Source organism: Spermophilus citellus (genome assembly GCF_964194105.1).
Source record: "Spermophilus citellus genome assembly, chromosome: 18".
Lineage (NCBI taxonomy): Eukaryota > Metazoa > Chordata > Mammalia > Rodentia > Sciuridae > Spermophilus > Spermophilus citellus.
The window spans coordinates 28,133,705-28,149,538 of NC_138200.1; positions in this window are offsets into that span (position 1 = coordinate 28,133,705).

The following is a 15,834-nucleotide window of genomic DNA, read 5'->3' on the forward strand; positions in this document are numbered from 1 at the left end:
AATATAGGAGAAAACAGAGTGAAACCTAAAAATTCAAACTGTTACTGCAGAGGAATGCTTCAAGCTATAAGAACGAAATTTGGTGAGTCAAGTGGGAATGGTGTACTGATCATTACCTCCAAGTATCATTAAGATTGAATGAAATAACATTTGCTGAGATTTCAGGAAACTCGTAGTTTTTTGGAAGCTAGGCAACCCCTTTCAGACGAATTTGGTTTTCATCAGTCTCTGCTTAGGGCTACTTGAATAGGAAACAAACTGTATAGTTAGAACTTAGAACTACTTTATTGTGTCAAGTTTCAAGGAGCTAGCCCAAACTGTGTTGGATTTAGAGTTCCAAATTCATCTGTCAATATAGGAGAAAACAGAGTGAAACCTAAAAATTCAAACTGTTACTGCAGAGGAATGCTTCAAGCTATAAGAACGAAATTACGTGAGTCAAGTGGGAATGGTGTACTGATCATTACCTCCAAGTATCATCAAGATTGGGTGAAATAACATTTGCTGAGATTTCAGGAAACTCGTAGTTTTTTGGAAGCTAGGCAACCCCTTTCAGACGAATTTGGTTTTCATCAGTCTCTGCTTAGGGCTACTTGAATAGGAAACAAACTGTATAGTTAGAACTTAGAACTACTTTATTTTGTCAAGTTTCAAGGAGCTAGCACAAACTGTGTTGGATTTAGAGTTCCAAATTCATCTATCAATATAGGAGAAAACAGATTGAAACCTAAAAATTCAAACTGTTACTGCAGAGGAATGCTTCAAGCTATAAGAACGAAATTTGGTGAGTCAAGTGGGAATGCTGTACTGATCATTAACTCCAAGTATCATCAAGATTGGGTGAAATAACATTTGCTGAGATTTCAGGAAACTCGTAGTTTTTTGGAAGCTAGGCAACCCCTTTCAGACGAATTTTGTTTTCATCAGTCTCTGCTTAGGGCTACTTGAATAGGAAACAAACAGTACAGACAGAACTTAGAACTGCTTTATTTTGTCAAGTTTCAAGGACCTAGCACAAACCGTGTTGGATTTAGAGTTCCAAATTCATCTATCAATATAGGAGAAAACAGAGTGAAACCTAAAAATTCAAACTGTTACTGCAGAGGAATGCTTCAAGCTATAAGAACGAAATTTGGTGAGTCAAGTGGGAATGGTGTACTGATCATTAACTCCAAGTATCATCAAGATTGGGTGAAATAACATTTGCTGAGATTTCAGGAAACTCGTAGTTTTTTGGAAGCTAGGCAACCCCTTTCTGATGAAAGTGGTTTTTCTCAGGCTGTGCTTAGGGTTACTTGAATAGGAAACAAACTGTATAGTTAGAACTTAGAACTACTTTATTGTGTCAAGTTTCAAGAAGCTAGCAAAAACCGTGTTGGATTTAGAGTTCTAAATTCATCTATCAATATAGGAGAAAACAGAGTGAAACCTAAAAATTCAAACTGTTACTGCAGAGGAATGCTTCAAGCTATAAGAACGAAATTTGGTGAGTCAAGTGGGAATGGTGTACTGATCATTACCTCCAAGTATCATCAAGATTGGGTGAAATAACACTTGCTGAGATTTCAGGAAACTCGTAGTTTTTTGGAAGCTAGGCAACCCCTTTCAGACGAATTTGGTTTTTATCAGTCTCTGCTTAGGGCTACTTGAATAGTAAACAAACAGTACAGACAGAACTTAGAGCTGCTTTATTTTGTCAACTTTCAAGGAGCTAGCACAAACCGTGTTGGATTTAGAGCTCCAAATTCATCTATCAATATAGGAGAAAACAGAGTGAAACCTAAAAATTCAAACTGTTACTGCAGAGGAATGCTTCAAGCTATAAGAACGAAATTTGGTGAGTCAAGTGGGAATGGTGTACTGATCATTACCTCCAAGTATCATTAACATTGAATGAAATAACATTTGCTGAGATTTCAGGAAACTCGTAGTTTTTTGGAAGCTAGGCAACCCCTTTCAGACGAATTTGGTTTTCATCAGTCTCTGCTTAGGGCTACTTGAATAGGAAACAAACTGTATAGTTAGAACTTAGAACTACTTTATTGTGTCAAGTTTCAAGGAGCTAGCACAAACTGTGTTGGATTTAGAGTTCCAAATTCATCTATCAATATAGGAGAAAACAGAGTGAAACCTAAAAATTCAAACTGTTACTGCAGAGGAATGCTTCAAGCTATAAGAACGAAATTTGGTGAGTCAAGTGGGAATGGTGTACTGATCATTACCTCCAAGTATCATCAAGATTGGGTGAAATAACATTTGCTGAGATTTCAGGAAACTCGTGGTTTTTTGGAAGCTAGGCAACCCCTTTCAGACGAATTTGGTTTTCATCAGTCTCTGCTTAGGGCTACTTGAATAGGAAACAAACTGTATAGTTAGAACTTAGAACTACTTTATTGTGTCAAGTTTCAAGGAGCTAGCACAAACTGTGTTGGATTTAGAGTTCCAAATTCATGTATCAATATAGGAGAAAACAGATTGAAACCTAAAAATTCAAACTGTTACTGCAGAGGAATGCTTCAAGCTATAAGAACGAAATTTGGTGAGTCAAGTGGGAATGGTGTACTGATCATTACCTCCAAGTATCATCAAGATTGGATGAAATAACATTTGCTGAGATTTCAGGAAACTCGTAGTTTTTTGGAAGCTAGGCAACCCCTTTCAGATGAATTTTGTTTTCATCAGTCTCTGCTTAGGGCTACTTGAATAGGAAACAAACCCTACAGACAGAACTTAGAGCTGCTTTATTTTGTCAAGTTTCAAGGAGCTAGCACAAACCGTGTTGGATTTAGAGCTCCAAATTCATCTATCAATATAGGAGAAAACAGAGTGAAACCTAAAAATTCAAACTGTTACTGCAGAGGAATGCTTCAAGCTATAAGAACGAAATTTGGTGAGTCAAGTGGGAATGGTGTACTGATCATTACCTCCAAGTATCATTAAGATTGAATGAAATAACATTTGCTGAGATTTCAGGAAACTCGTAGTTTTTTGGAAGCTAGGCAACCCCTTTCAGACGAATTTGGTTTTCATCAGTCTCTGCTTAGGGCTACTTGAATAGGAAACAAACTGTATAGTTAGAACTTAGAACTACTTTATTGTGTCAAGTTTCAAGGAGCTAGCACAAACCGCTTTGGATTTAGAGTTCCAAATTCATGTATCAATATAGGAGAAAATAGAGTGAAACCTAAAAATTCAAACTGTTATTGCAGAGGAATGCTTCAAGCTATAAGAACGAAATTAGGTGAGTCAAGTGGGAATGGTGTACTGATCATTACCTCCAAGTATCATCAAGATTGGGTGAAATAACATTTGCTGAGATTTCAGGAAACTCGTAGTTTTTTGGAAGCTAGGCAACCCCTTTCTGATGAAAGTGGTTTTTCTCAGGCTGTGCTTAGGGCTACTTGAATAGGAAACAAACTGTATAGTTAGAACTTAGAACTACTTTATTGTGTCAAGTTTCAAGGAGCTAGCACAAACCGTGTTGGATTTAGAGTTCTAAATTCATCTATCAATATAGGAGAAAACAGAGTGAAACTTAAAAATTCAAACTGTTACTGCAGAGGAATGCTTCAAGCTATAAGAACGAAATTTGGTGAGTCAAGTGGGAATGGTGTACTGATCATTACCTCCAAGTATCATCAAGATTGGGTGAAATAACATTTGCTGAGATTTCAGGAAACTCGTAGTTTTTTGGAAGCTAGGCAACCCCTTTCAGACGAATTTTGTTTTCATCAGTCTCTGCTTAGGGCTACTTGAATAGGAAACAAACAGTAGAGACAGAACTTAGAACTGCTTTATTTTGTCAAGTTTCAAGGGGCTAGCACAAACCGTGTGGGATTTAGAGTTCCAAATTCATCTATCAATATAGGAGAAAACAGAGTGAAACCTAAAAATTCAAACTGTTACTGCAGAGGAATGCTTCAAGCTATAAGAACGAAATTTGGTGAGTCAAGTGGGAATGGTGTACTCATCATTACCTCCAAGTATCATTAAGATTGAATGAAATAACATTTGCTGAGATTTCAGGAAACTCGTAGTTTTTTGGAAGCTAGGCAACCCCTTTCAGACGAATTTGGTTTTCATCAGTCTCTGCTTAGGGCTACTTGAATAGGAAACAAACTGTATAGTTAGAACTTAGAACTACTTTATTGTGTCAAGTTTCAAGGAGCTAGCCCAAACTGTGTTGGATTTAGAGTTCCAAATTCATCTGTCAATATAGGAGAAAACAGAGTGAAACCTAAAAATTCAAACTGTTACTGCAGAGGAATGCTTCAAGCTATAAGAACGAAATTACGTGAGTCAAGTGGGAATGGTGTACTGATCATTACCTCCAAGTATCATCAAGATTGGGTGAAATAACATTTGCTGAGATTTCAGGAAACTCGTAGTTTTTTGGAAGCTAGGCAACCCCTTTCAGACGAATTTGGTTTTCATCAGTCTCTGCTTAGGGCTACTTGAATAGGAAACAAACTGTATAGTTAGAACTTAGAACTACTTTATTTTGTCAAGTTTCAAGGAGCTAGCACAAACTGTGTTGGATTTAGAGTTCCAAATTCATCTATCAATATAGGAGAAAACAGATTGAAACCTAAAAATTCAAACTGTTACTGCAGAGGAATGCTTCAAGCTATAAGAACGAAATTTGGTGAGTCAAGTGGGAATGGTGTACTGATCATTAACTCCAAGTATCATCAAGATTGGGTGAAATAACATTTGCTGAGATTTCAGGAAACTCGTAGTTTTTTGGAAGCTAGGCAACCCCTTTCAGACGAATTTTGTTTTCATCAGTCTCTGCTTAGGGCTACTTGAATAGGAAACAAACAGTACAGACAGAACTTAGAACTGCTTTATTTTGTCAAGTTTCAAGGACCTAGCACAAACCGTGTTGGATTTAGAGTTCCAAATTCATCTATCAATATAGGAGAAAACAGAGTGAAACCTAAAAATTCAAACTGTTACTGCAGAGGAATGCTTCAAGCTATAAGAACGAAATTACGTGAGTCAAGTGGGAATGGTGTACTGATCATTACCTCCAAGTATCATCAAGATTGGGTGAAATAACATTTGCTGAGATTTCAGGAAACTCGTAGTTTTTTGGAAGCTAGGCAACCCCTTTCTGATGAAAGTGGTTTTTCTCAGGCTGTGCTTAGGGTTACTTGAATAGGAAACAAACTGTATAGTTAGAACTTAGAACTACTTTATTGTGTCAAGTTTCAAGAAGCTAGCAAAAACCGTGTTGGATTTAGAGTTCTAAATTCATCTATCAATATAGGAGAAAACAGAGTGAAACCTAAAAATTCAAACTGTTACTGCAGAGGAATGCTTCAAGCTATAAGAACGAAATTTGGTGAGTCAAGTGGGAATGGTGTACTGATCATTACCTCCAAGTATCATCAAGATTGGGTGAAATAACACTTGCTGAGATTTCAGGAAACTCGTAGTTTTTTGGAAGCTAGGCAACCCCTTTCAGACGAATTTGGTTTTTATCAGTCTCTGCTTAGGGCTACTTGAATAGTAAACAAACAGTACAGACAGAACTTAGAGCTGCTTTATTTTGTCAACTTTCAAGGAGCTAGCACAAACCGTGTTGGATTTAGAGCTCCAAATTCATCTATCAATATAGGAGAAAACAGAGTGAAACCTAAAAATTCAAACTGTTACTGCAGAGGAATGCTTCAAGCTATAAGAACGAAATTTGGTGAGTCAAGTGGGAATGGTGTACTGATCATTACCTCCAAGTATCATTAACATTGAATGAAATAACATTTGCTGAGATTTCAGGAAACTCGTAGTTTTTTGGAAGCTAGGCAACCCCTTTCAGACGAATTTGGTTTTCATCAGTCTCTGCTTAGGGCTACTTGAATAGGAAACAAACTGTATAGTTAGAACTTAGAACTACTTTATTGTGTCAAGTTTCAAGGAGCTAGCACAAACTGTGTTGGATTTAGAGTTCCAAATTCATCTATCAATATAGGAGAAAACAGAGTGAAACCTAAAAATTCAAACTGTTACTGCAGAGGAATGCTTCAAGCTATAAGAACGAAATTTGGTGAGTCAAGTGGGAATGGTGTACTGATCATTACCTCCAAGTATCATCAAGATTGGGTGAAATAACATTTGCTGAGATTTCAGGAAACTCGTGGTTTTTTGGAAGCTAGGCAACCCCTTTCAGACGAATTTGGTTTTCATCAGTCTCTGCTTAGGGCTACTTGAATAGGAAACAAACTGTATAGTTAGAACTTAGAACTACTTTATTGTGTCAAGTTTCAAGGAGCTAGCACAAACTGTGTTGGATTTAGAGTTCCAAATTCATGTATCAATATAGGAGAAAACAGATTGAAACCTAAAAATTCAAACTGTTACTGCAGAGGAATGCTTCAAGCTATAAGAACGAAATTTGGTGAGTCAAGTGGGAATGGTGTACTGATCATTACCTCCAAGTATCATCAAGATTGGATGAAATAATATTTGCTGAGATTTCAGGAAACTCGTAGTTTTTTGGAAGCTAGGCAACCCCTTTCAGATGAATTTTGTTTTCATCAGTCTCTGCTTAGGGCTACTTGAATAGGAAACAAACCCTACAGACAGAACTTAGAGCTGCTTTATTTTGTCAAGTTTCAAGGAGCTAGCACAAACCGTGTTGGATTTAGAGCTCCAAATTCATCTATCAATATAGGAGAAAACAGAGTGAAACCTAAAAATTCAAACTGTTACTGCAGAGGAATGCTTCAAGCTATAAGAACGAAATTTGGTGAGTCAAGTGGGAATGGTGTACTGATCATTACCTCCAAGTATCATTAAGATTGAATGAAATAACATTTGCTGAGATTTCAGGAAACTCGTAGTTTTTTGGAAGCTAGGCAACCCCTTTCAGACGAATTTGGTTTTCATCAGTCTCTGCTTAGGGCTACTTGAATAGGAAACAAACTGTATAGTTAGAACTTAGAACTACTTTATTGTGTCAAGTTTCAAGGAGCTAGCACAAACCGCTTTGGATTTAGAGTTCCAAATTCATGTATCAATATAGGAGAAAATAGAGTGAAACCTAAAAATTCAAACTGTTATTGCAGAGGAATGCTTCAAGCTATAAGAACGAAATTAGGTGAGTCAAGTGGGAATGGTGTACTGATCATTACCTCCAAGTATCATCAAGATTGGGTGAAATAACATTTGCTGAGATTTCAGGAAACTCGTAGTTTTTTGGAAGCTAGGCAACCCCTTTCTGATGAAAGTGGTTTTTCTCAGGCTGTGCTTAGGGTTACTTGAATAGGAAACAAACTGTATAGTTAGAACTAAGAACTACTTTATTGTGTCAAGTTTCAAGGAGCTAGCACAAACCGTGTTGGATTTAGAGTTCTAAATTCATCTATCAATATAGGAGAAAACAGAGTGAAACTTAAAAATTCAAACTGTTACTGCAGAGGAATGCTTCAAGCTATAAGAACGAAATTTGGTGAGTCAAGTGGGAATGGTGTACTGATCATTACCTCCAAGTATCATCAAGATTGGGTGAAATAACATTTGCTGAGATTTCAGGAAACTCGTAGTTTTTTGGAAGCTAGGCAACCCCTTTCAGACGAATTTTGTTTTCATCAGTCTCTGCTTAGGGCTACTTGAATAGGAAACAAACAGTAGAGACAGAACTTAGAACTGCTTTATTTTGTCAAGTTTCAAGGGGCTAGCACAAACCGTGTTGGATTTAGAGTTCCAAATTCATCTATCAATATAGGAGAAAACAGAGTGAAACCTAAAAATTCAAACTGTTACTGCAGAGGAATGCTTCAAGCTATAAGAACGAAATTTGGTGAGTCAAGTGGGAATGGTGTACTCATCATTACCTCCAAGTATCATCAAGATTGGGTGAAATAACATTTGCTGAGATTTCAGGAAACTCGTAGTTTTTTGGAAGCTAGGCAACCCCTTTCTGATGAAAGTGGTTTTTCTCAGGCTGTGCTTAGGGTTACTTGAATAGGAAACAAACTGTATAGTTAGAACTTAGAACTACTTTATTGTATCAAGTTTCAAGGAGCTAGCACAAACCGTGTTGGATTTAGAGTTCCAAATTCATGTATCAATATAGGAGAAAATAGAGTGAAACCTAAAAATTCAAACTGTTACTGCAGAGGAATGCTTCAAGCTATAAGAACGAAATTTGGTGAGCCAAGTGGGAATGGTGTACTGATCATTACCTCCAAGTATCATCAAGATTGGGTGAAATAACATTTGCTGAGATTTCAGGAAACTCGTAGTTTTTTGGAAGCTAGGCAACCCCTTTCAGACGAATTTGGTTTTCATCAGTCTCTGCTTAGGGCTACTTGAATAGGAAACAAACTGTATAGTTAGAACTTAGAACTACTTTATTGTGTCAAGTTTCAAGGAGCTAGCCCAAACTGTGTTGGATTTAGAGTTCCAAATTCATCTATCAATATAGGAGAAAACAGATTGAAACCTAAAAATTCAAACTGTTACTGCAGAGGAATGCTTCAAGCTATAAGAACGAAATTTGGTGAGTCAAGTGGGAATGGTGTACTGATCATTAACTCCAAGTATCATCAAGATTGGGTGAAATAACATTTGCTGAGATTTCAGGAAACTCATAGTTTTTTGGAAGCTAGGCAACCCCTTTCAGACGAATTTTGTTTTCATCAGTCTCTGCTTAGGGCTACTTGAATAGGAAACAAACAGTACAGACAGAACTTAGAACTGCTTTATTTTGTCAAGTTTCAAGGGGCTAGCACAAACCGTGTTAGATTTAGAGTTCCAAATTCATCTATCAATATAGGAGAAAACAGAGTAAAACCTAAAAATTCAAACTGTTACTGCAGAGGAATGCTTCAAGCTATAAGAACGAAATTTGGTGAGTCAAGTGGGAATGGTGTACTGATCATTACCTCCAAGTATCATCAAGATTGGGTGAAATAACATTTGCTGAGATTTCAGGAAACTCGTAGTTTTTTGGAAGCTAGGCAACCCCTTTCTGATGAAAGTGGTTTTTCTCAGGCTGTGCTTAGGGTTACTTGAATAGGAAACAAACTGTATAGTTAGAACTTAGAACTACTTTATTGTGTCAAGTTTCAAGGAGCTAGCACAAACCGCTTTGGATTTAGAGTTCTAAATTCATCTATCAATATAGGAGAAAACAGAGTGAAACCTAAAAATTCAAACTGTTACTGCAGAGGAATGCTTCAAGCTATAAGAACGAAATTTGGTGAGTCAAGTGGGAATGGTGTACTCATCATTACCTCCAAGTATCATCAAGATTGGGTGAAATAACATTTGCTGAGATTTCAGGAAACTCGTAGTTTTTTGGAAGCTAGGCAACCCCTTTCAGACGAATTTGGTTTTCATCAGTCTCTGCTTAGGGCTACTTGAATAGGAAACAAACTGTATAGTTAGAACTTAGAACTACTTTATTGTGTCAAGTTTCAAGGAGCTAGCATAAACCTTGTTGGATTTAGAGTTCCAAATTCATCTATCAATATAGGAGAAAAAAGAGTGAAACCTAAAAATTCAAACTGTTACTGCAGAGGAATGCTTCAAGGTATAAGAACGAAATTTGGTGAGTCAAGTGGGAATGGTGTACTGATCATTACCTCCAAGTATCATCAAGATTGGGTGAAATAACATTTGCTGAGATTTCAGGAAACTCGTGGTTTTTTGGAAGCTAGGCAACCCCTTTCAGACGAATTTGGTTTTCATCAGTCTCTGCTTAGGGCTACTTGAATAGGAAACAAACTGTATAGTTAGAACTTAGAACTACTTTATTGTGTCAAGTTTCAAGGAGCTAGCACAAACTGTGTTGGATTTAGAGTTCCAAATTCATCTATCAATATAGGAGAAAACAGATTGAAACCTAAAAATTCAAACTGTTACTGCAGAGGAATGCTTCAAGCTATAAGAACGAAATTTGGTGAGTCAAGTGGGAATGGTGTACTGATCATTACCTCTAAGTATCATCAAGATTGGGTGAAATAACATTTGCTGAGATTTCAGGAAACTCGTAGTTTTTTGGAAGCTAGGCAACCCCTTTCAGACGAATTTTGTTTTCATCAGTCTCTGCTTAGGGCTACTTGAATAGGAAACAAACAGTACAGACAGAACGTAGAACTGCTTTATTTTGTCAAGTTTCAAGGAGCTAGCACAAACCGTGTTGGATTTAGAGTTCCAAATTCATCTATCAATATAGGAGAAAACAGAGTGAAACCTAAAAATTCAAACTGTTACTGCAGAGGAATGCTTCAAGGTATAAGAACGAAATTTGGTGAGTCAAGTGGGAATGGTGTACTGATCGTTACCTCCAAGTATCATTAAGATTGAATGAAATAACATTTGCTGAGATTTCAGGAAACTCGTAGTTTTTTGGAAGCTAGGCAACCCCTTTCAGACGAATTTGGTTTTCATCAGTCTCTGCTTAGGGCTACTTGAATAGGAAACAAACTGTATAGTTAGAACTTAGAACTACTTTATTGTGCCAAGTTTCAAGGAGCTAGCACAAACCGTGTTGGATTTAGAGTTCCAAATTCATGTATCAATATAGGAGAAAATAGAGTGAAACCTAAAAATTCAAACTGTTACTGCAGAGGAATGCTTCAAGCTACAAGAACGAAATTAGGTGAGTCAAGTGGGAATGGTGTACTGATCATTACCTCCAAGTATCATCAAGATTGGGTGAAATAACATTTGCTGAGATTTCAGGAAACTCGTAGTTTTTTGGAAGCTAGGCAACCCCTTTCTGATGAAAGTGGTTTTTCTCAGGCTGTGCTTAGGGTTACTTGAATAGGAAACAAACTGTATAGTTAGAACTTAGAACTACTTTATTGTGTCAAGTTTCAAGGAGCTAACACAAACCGCTTTGGATTTAGAGTTCTAAATTCATCTATCAATATAGGAGAAAACAGAGTGAAACCTAAAAATTCAAACTGTTACTGCAGAGGAATGCTTCAAGCTATAAGAACAAAATTTGGTGAGTCAAGTGGGAATGGTGCACTCATCATTACCTCCAAGTATCATCAAGATTGGGTGAAATAACATTTGCTGAGATTTCAGGAAACTCGTAGTTTTTTGGAAGCTAGGCAACCCCTTTCAGACGAATTTGGTTTTCATCAGTCTCTGCTTAGGGCTACTTGAATAGGAAACAAACTGTATAGGTAGAACTTAGAACTACTTTATTGTGTCAAGTTTCAAGGAGCTAGCATAAACCTTGTTGGATTTAGAGTTCCAAATTCATCTATCAATATAGGAGAAAAGAGAGTGAAACCTAAAAATTCAAACTGTTACTGCAGAGGAATTCTTCAAGCTATAAGAACGAAAATTGGTGAGCCAAGTGGGAATGGTGTACTGATCATTACCTCCAAGTATCATCAAGATTGGGTGAAATAACATTTGCTGAGATTTCAGGAAACTCGTAGTTTTTTGGAAGCTAGGCAACCCCTTTCAGACGAATTTGGTTTTCATCAGTCTCTGCTTAGGGCTACTTGAATAGGAAACAAACTGTATAGTTAGAACTTAGAACTACTTTATTGTGTCAAGTTTCAAGGAGCTAGCCCAAACTGTGTTGGATTTAGAGTTCCAAATTCATCTATCAATATAGGAGAAAACAGATTGAAACCTAAAAATTCAAACTGTTACTGCAGAGGAATGCTTCAAGCTATAAGAACGAAATTTGGTGAGTCAAGTGGGAATGGTGTACTGATCATTAACTCCAAGTATCATCAAGATTGGGTGAAATAACATTTGCTGAGATTTCAGGAAACTCATAGTTTTTTGGAAGCTAGGCAACCCCTTTCAGACGAATTTTGTTTTCATCAGTCTCTGCTTAGGGCTACTTGAATAGGAAACAAACAGTACAGACAGAACTTAGAACTGCTTTATTTTGTCAAGCTTCAAGGGGCTAGCACAAACCGTGTTAGATTTAGAGTTCCAAATTCATCTATCAATATAGGAGAAAACAGAGTAAAACCTAAAAATTCAAACTGTTACTGCAGAGGAATGCTTCAAGCTATAAGAACGAAATTTGGTGAGTCAAGTGGGAATGGTGTACTGATCATTACCTCCAAGTATCATCAAGATTGGGTGAAATAACATTTGCTGAGATTTCAGGAAACTCGTAGTTTTTTGGAAGCTAGGCAACCCCTTTCTGATGAAAGTGGTTTTTCTCAGGCTGTGCTTAGGGTTACTTGAATAGGAAACAAACTGTATAGTTAGAACTTAGAACTACTTTATTGTGTCAAGTTTCAAGGAGCTAGCACAAACCGCTTTGGATTTAGAGTTCTAAATTCATCTATCAATATAGGAGAAAACAGAGTGAAACCTAAAAATTCAAACTGTTACTGCAGAGGAATGCTTCAAGCTATAAGAACGAAATTTGGTGAGTCAAGTGGGAATGGTGTACTCATCATTACCTCCAAGTATCATCAAGATTGGGTGAAATAACATTTGCTGAGATTTCAGGAAACTCGTAGTTTTTTGGAAGCTAGGCAACCCCTTTCAGACGAATTTGGTTTTCATCAGTCTCTGCTTAGGGCTACTTGAATAGGAAACAAACTGTATAGTTAGAACTTAGAACTACTTTATTGTGTCAAGTTTCAAGGAGCTAGCATAAACCTTGTTGGATTTAGAGTTCCAAATTCATCTATCAATATAGGAGAAAAAAGAGTGAAACCTAAAAATTCAAACTGTTACTGCAGAGGAATGCTTCAAGCTATAAGAACGAAATTTGGTGAGTCAAGTGGGAATGGTGTACTGATCATTACCTCCAAGTATCATCAAGATTGGGTGAAATAACATTTGCTGAGATTTCAGGAAACTCGTGGTTTTTTTGGAAGCTAGGCAACCCCTTTCAGACGAATTTGGTTTTCATCAGTCTCTGCTTAGGGCTACTTGAATAGGAAACAAACAGTACAGACAGAACGTAGAACTGCTTTATTTTGTCAAGTTTCAAGGAGCTAGCACAAACCGTGTTGGATTTAGAGTTCCAAATTCATCTATCAATATAGGAGAAAACAGAGTGAAACCTAAAAATTCAAACTGTTACTGCAGAGGAATGCTTCAAGGTATAAGAACGAAATTTGGTGAGTCAAGTGGGAATGGTGTACTGATCGTTACCTCCAAGTATCATTAAGATTGAATGAAATAACATTTGCTGAGATTTCAGGAAACTCGTAGTTTTTTGGAAGCTAGGCAACCCCTTTCAGACGAATTTGGTTTTCATCAGTCTCTGCTTAGGGCTACTTGAATAGGAAACAAACTGTATAGTTAGAACTTAGAACTACTTTATTGTGCCAAGTTTCAAGGAGCTAGCACAAACCGTGTTGGATTTAGAGTTCCAAATTCATGTATCAATATAGGAGAAAATAGAGTGAAACCTAAAAATTCAAACTGTTACTGCAGAGGAATGCTTCAAGCTACAAGAACGAAATTAGGTGAGTCAAGTGGGAATGGTGTACTGATCATTACCTCCAAGTATCATCAAGATTGGGTGAAATAACATTTGCTGAGATTTCAGGAAACTCGTAGTTTTTTGGAAGCTAGGCAACCCCTTTCTGATGAAAGTGGTTTTTCTCAGGCTGTGCTTAGGGTTACTTGAATAGGAAACAAACTGTATAGTTAGAACTTAGAACTACTTTATTGTGTCAAGTTTCAAGGAGCTAACACAAACCGCTTTGGATTTAGAGTTCTAAATTCATCTATCAATATAGGAGAAAACAGAGTGAAACCTAAAAATTCAAACTGTTACTGCAGAGGAATGCTTCAAGCTATAAGAACAAAATTTGGTGAGTCAAGTGGGAATGGTGCACTCATCATTACCTCCAAGTATCATCAAGATTGGGTGAAATAACATTTGCTGAGATTTCAGGAAACTCGTAGTTTTTTGGAAGCTAGGCAACCCCTTTCAGACGAATTTGGTTTTCATCAGTCTCTGCTTAGGGCTACTTGAATAGGAAACAAACTGTATAGGTAGAACTTAGAACTACTTTATTGTGTCAAGTTTCAAGGAGCTAGCATAAACCTTGTTGGATTTAGAGTTCCAAATTCATCTATCAATATAGGAGAAAAAAGAGTGAAACCTAAAAATTCAAACTGTTACTGCAGAGGAATGCTTCAAGCTATAAGAACGAAAATTGGTGAGTCAAGTGGGAATGGTGTACTCATCATTAACTCCAAGTATCATCAAGATTGGGTGAAATAACATTTGCTGAGATTTCAGGAAACTCGTAGTTTTTTGGAAGCTAGGCAACCCCTTTCAGACGAATTTTGTTTTCATCAGTCTCTGCTTAGGGCTACTTGAATAGGAAACAAACTGTATAGTTAGAACTTAGAACTACTTTATTGTGTCAAGTTTCAAGGAGCTAGCCCAAACTGTGTTGGATTTAGAGTTCCAAATTCATCTGTCAATATAGGAGAAAACAGAGTGAAACCTAAAAATTCAAACTGTTACTGCAGAGGAATGCTTCAAGCTATAAGAACGAAATTTGGTGAGTCAAGTGGGAATGGTATACTGATCATTACCTCCAAGTATCATCAAGATTGGGTGAAATAACATTTGCTGAGATTTCAGGAAACTCGTAGTTTTTTGGAAGCTAGGCAACCCCTTTCTGATGAAAGTGGTTTTTCTCAGGCTGTGCTTAGGGTTACTTGAATAGGAAACAAACTGTATAGTTAGAACTTAGAACTACTTTATTGTGTCAAGTTTCAAGGAGCTAGCACAAACCGTGTTGGATTTAGAGTTCCAAATTCATCTATCAATATAGGAGAAAACAGATTGAAACCTAAAAATGCAAACTGTTACTGCAGAGGAATGCTTCAAGCTATAAGAACGAAATTTGGTGAGTCAAGTGGGAATGGTGTACTGATCATTAACTCCAAGTATCATCAAGATTGGGTGAAATAACATTTGCTGAGATTTCAGGAAACTCGTAGTTTTTTGGAAGCTAGGCAACCCCTTTCAGACGAATTTGGTTTTCATCAGTCTCTGCTTAGGGCTACTTGAATAGGAAACAAACAGTACAGACAGAACTTAGAACTGCTTTATTTTGTCAAGTTTCAAGGAGCTAGCACAAACCGTGTTGGATTTAGAGCTCCAAATTCATCTATCAATATAGGAGAAAACAGAGTGAAACCTAAAAATTCAAACTGTTACTGCAGAGGAATGCTTCAAGCTATAAGAACGAAATTTGGTGAGTCAAGTGGGAATGGTGTACTGATCATTACCTCCAAGTATCATTAAGAGTGAATGAAATAACATTTGCTGAGATTTCAGGAAACTCGTAGTTTTTTGGAAGCTAGGCAACCCCTTTCAGACGAATTTGGTTTTCATCAGTCTCTGCTTAGGGCTACTTGAATAGGAAACAAACTGTATAGTTAGAACTTAGAACTACTTTATTGTGTCAAGTTTCAAGGAGCTAGCCCAAACTGTGTTGAATTTAGAGTTCCAAATTCATCTGTCAATATAGGAGAAAACAGAGTGAAACCTAAAAATTCAAACTGTTACTGCAGAGGAATGCTTCAAGCTATAAGAACGAAATTACGTGAGTCAAGTGGGAATGGTGTACTGATCATTACCTCCAAGTATCATCAAGATTGGGTGAAATAACATTTGCTGAGATTTCAGGAAACTCGTAGTTTTTTGGAAGCTAGGCAACCCCTTTCTGCTGAAAGTGGTTTTTCTCAGGCTGTGCATAGGGTTACTTGAATAGGAAACAAACTGTATAGTTAGAACTTAGAACTACTTTATTGTGTCAAGTTTCAAGGAGCTAGCACAAACCGTGTTGGATTTAGAGTTCTAAATTCATCTATCAATATAGGAGAAAACAGAGTGAAACCTAAAAATTCAAA